The sequence below is a fragment of the Salvelinus sp. IW2-2015 genome, unplaced genomic scaffold, assembly GCF_002910315.2.
Source record: "Salvelinus sp. IW2-2015 unplaced genomic scaffold, ASM291031v2 Un_scaffold2702, whole genome shotgun sequence".
Taxonomy (NCBI): Eukaryota; Metazoa; Chordata; class Actinopteri; order Salmoniformes; family Salmonidae; genus Salvelinus; species Salvelinus sp. IW2-2015.
Window position 1 is genome coordinate 86,796 of NW_019944008.1, and position 4,338 is coordinate 91,133.

The following is a 4,338-nucleotide window of genomic DNA, read 5'->3' on the forward strand; positions in this document are numbered from 1 at the left end:
CGGAGAGAGATCCCTAAGCGCAAACCAGATGGGATGGCGTACTCGCTGCAGAATGCTGTGGTAGCCATGCGGTAAGTGTGCCTTGAATTCTAAATAATCAGTGACAGTGCACCAGCAAAACACTCCCACATCAACACCTCCTCCTCCATGCTTCACAGTAGGAACCACACATGCAGAGATCATCCATCACCTACTCTGCGTCTCACAAAGACACGTGGGTTGGAACCAAAAATCTCAATTTGGACTCATCAGACCAAAGGACAGATTTCCACCGGTCCAATGCCAATTTTTGGCCCTGCAAGTCTCTTCTTCTTATTGGTTCCTTTACTAGTGGTTTCTTGGCAGCAATTTGACCATGAAGCCTGATTCACACAGTCTACTCGAAACAGTTGAATGTTGAGATGTGTCTGTTACTTGAACTCTGTGAAGCATTTATTTGGACTTCAATTTTTGGGTCTGGGTACACTCTAATGAAGTCTGGGTCTTCTTTTCTGTGGCGGTCCTCATGAGAGCAGTTTCATCATGAGCTTGATGTTTTTGCCACTGCACTTGGAAACTTTAAAAGTTCTTGAAATGTTCCATATTGACTTTTTTTATTTCACCTTTATTAACCAGGTAGGCCAGTTTGAGAACAGTTCTCATTTACAACTGCGACCTGGCCAAGATAAAGCAAAGGCAGTGCGACAAAAACAACAACACAGAGTTACACATGGGATAAACAAACGTACAGTCAATAACACATAAGACAATTATATACAGTGAGCTTCAAATGTAGTAAGATTAGGGAGAATAGGCAATAAATAGGCATAGTGGAGAAATAATGACAATTTAGCATCAACATCTGGAGTGTTAGATCTGCAGATGATGATGTGCAAGTAGAGATACTGGCGTGCAAAAGAGCAATTATATAATAACAAATGGGGATGAGGTAGTTGGGCTGGGCTATTTACAGATGGGCTGTGTACAGTGTGCAGTGATCTGTGAGCTGCTCTGACAGCTGATGCTTAAGGTTAGAGAGGAGATATAAAATTAGCTTCAGGGATTTTTGCAATTCGTTCCAGTCGTTGGCAGCAGAGAACTGGGAGGAATGGCGGCCAAAGAAGGAGTTGGCTTTGGGGATGACCAGTGAAATATACATGCTGGAGCGCGTGCTACAGGTGGATGTGCTATGGTTACCAGTGAGCTGAGATAAGGCGGGGCTTTACTAGCAAAGACTTATAGATACCTGGGCCGTGGTTTTGGCGACGAATATGAAGCGAGGGCCAGCCAACGAGAGCATACAGGTCGCAGTGGTGGGTAGTATATTGGGATTGGTTGAAAAACGGATGGCACTGTGATAGACTACATCCAATTTGCTGAGTAGAGTGTTGGAGGCTATTTTGTAAATGACATCGCCGAAGTCAAGGATCGGTAGGATAGTCAGTTTTACGAGGGTATGTTTAACAACATGAGTGAAGGAGGCTTTGTTGCGAAATAGGAAGCCGATTCTAGATTTAATTTTGGATTGGAGATGCTTAATGTGAGTCTGGAAGGAGAGTTTACAGCCTAACCAGACACCTAGGTATTTGTAGTTGTCCACATATTCTAGGTCAGAACCGTCCAGAGTAGTGATGCTGGACGGGCAGGCAGGCGGGTGCGGGCAGCGATCGGTTGAAGAGCATGCATTTAGTTTTACTAGCATTTAAGAGCAGTTGCAGGAGGCCACGGAAGGAGAATTGAATGGGATTGAAGCTTGTCTGGATGTTTGTTAACACAGTGTCCAAAGAAGGGCCAGAAGTATACAAAATGGTGTAGTCTGTGTAGAGGTGGATCAGAGAATCACCAACAGCAAGAGTGACATCATTGATTTATACAGAGAAAAGAGTCGGCCCGAGAATTGAACCCTGTGGCACCCCCATAGAGACTGCCAGGGGTCCGGACAACAGGCCCTCTGATTTGACACACTGAACTCTATCTGAGAAGTAGTTGGTGAACCAGACGAGGCAGTCATTTGAGAAACCAAGGCTGTTGAGTCTGCCGATAAGAATGCAGTGATTGACAGAGTTGAAAGCCTTGGCCAGGTCGATGAAGACAGCTGCACTGTACTGTCTTTTATCGATGGCGGTTATGATATCGTTTAGAACCTTGAGCGTGGCTGAGGTGCACCCGTGACCAGCTCGGAAACCAGATTGCATAGCGGAGAAGGTACGGTGGGATTCGAAATGGTCGGTGATCTGTTTGTTAACTTAGCTTTCGAAGACTGTAGAAAGGCAGGGCAGGATAGATATACTGTAGGTCTGTAACAGTTTGGGTCTAGAGTGTCCCCCTTTTGAAGAGGGGGATGACCGCGGCAGCTTTCCAATCTTTAGGGATCTCAGACGATGCGAAAGAGATATTGAACAGGCTAGTAATAGGGGTTGCAACAATTGGGGTGGATAATTTCAGAAAGAGAGGGTCCAGATTGTCTAGCCCAGTGGATTTTTAGGGGTCCAGATTTTGCAACTCTTTCAGAACATCAGCTATCTGGATTTGGGTGAAGGAGAAGCGGGGGGGGGGGGGGTTGGGCAAGTTGCTGCGGGGGGTGCAGAGCTGTTGGCCAGGGTAGGGGTAGCCAGGTGGAAAGCATGGCCAGCCGCTGAAAAATGCTTATTGAAATTCTCGATTATCGTAAATTTATCGATGGTGACAGTGTTTCCTAGCCTCAGTGCAGTGGGCAGCTGGGAGGAGGTGCTCTTATTCTCCATGGACTTTACAGTGTCCCAAAACAAATTTCTGTTTGCAAAAGCTAGCCTTTGCTTTGCTAGCTGACTGTGTATATTGGTTCCTAACTTCCCTGAAAAGTTGCATATCACGGGGGCTATTCGATGCAAAACGTCACAGGATGTTTTTGTGCTGGTCAAGGGCAGTCAAGTCTGGAGTGAACCAATGACTATATCTCTTCTTAGTTCTACATTTTTTGAATGAGGCATGCTTATTTAAGATGGTGAGGAAAGCACTCTTCAAGAATAACCAGGCATCTTCTACTGACTGGATGAGGACAATATCCTTCCAGGATACCAGGGCCAGGTCATTTAGAAAGGCCTGCTCGCTAAAGTGTTTTAGGGAGCGTTTGACAGTGATGAGGGGTGGTCGTTTGACCGCAGGCCCATAACGGACGCAGGCAATGAGGCAGTGATTGCTGAGATCCTGGTTGAAAACAGTAGAGGTGTATTTGGAGGGCAGGTTGGTCAGGATGATATCTAAGAGGGTGCCCATGGTTACAGATTTAGGGTTGTACCTGGTAGGTTCCTTGATAATTTGTGTGAGATTGAGGGCATCTATCTTAGATTGTAGGACGGCCGCGGTGTAACGCATATCCCAGTTCAGGTCACCTAACAGAACGAACTCTGAAGATAAATGGTGGGCAATCAATTCACATATGGTGTCCAGGGCACAGCTGGGGGTTGAGTGGGGTCTTTAACAAGCGGCAACAGTGAGAGACTTGTTTCTGGAAAGGTGGATTTAAAGTAAAAGTGTAAGTGTTTGGGCACTGACCTGGATAGTATGACAGATCTCTGCAGACTATCTCTAGAGTAGATTGCAACTCCGCCCCCTTTGGCAGTTCTATCTTGGCAGAAGATGTAGTTGGGAATGGACATTTCTGAATTTTTGGTGGCCTTCCTATGCCAGGATTCAGACACGGCTAGGACATCAGGGTTGGCGGAGTGTGCTAAAGCAGTGAATAAAACAAACTTAGGGAGGAGGCTTCTGATGTTAAGATGCATGGAACCAAAGCTTTTATGGTTACAGACTGACCTTCATGTCTTAAAGTAATGATGGAATGATGGTTGTTTCTCTTTGCTTATTTGAGCTGTTTTTGCCATAATATGGACTTGTTTTTTTACCAAATAGGGCTATCTTCTGTATACCACCTCTACCTTGTCACAAGACAACTGATTGGCTCAAACGCATTAATAAGAAGGAAAGAAATTCCACAAATTAACTTTTAACAAGGCACACCTGTTAACTGAAATGCATTCCAGGTGACTCACTCATGAAGCTGGTTGAGAGAATGCCAAGAGTGTGCAAAGCTGTCGTCAATGCAAAGGGTGGCTACTTTGAAGAATCTATTTTGATTTGTTTAAACATCTTTTTTGGTTACTACATGATTCCATATGTGTTATTTCATAGTTTTGATGTCTTCACTATTATTCTACATTGTAGAAAATAGTCAAATGTAAAGAAAAACCCTTCAATGAGTAGGTGTGTCCAGACTCTTGACTGGTACTGAATGTGTGTTACTGCGTGTGTACTATACTGAATGTGTGTTACTGCGTGTGTACTATACTGAATGTGCGTTACTGCGTGTGTACTATACTG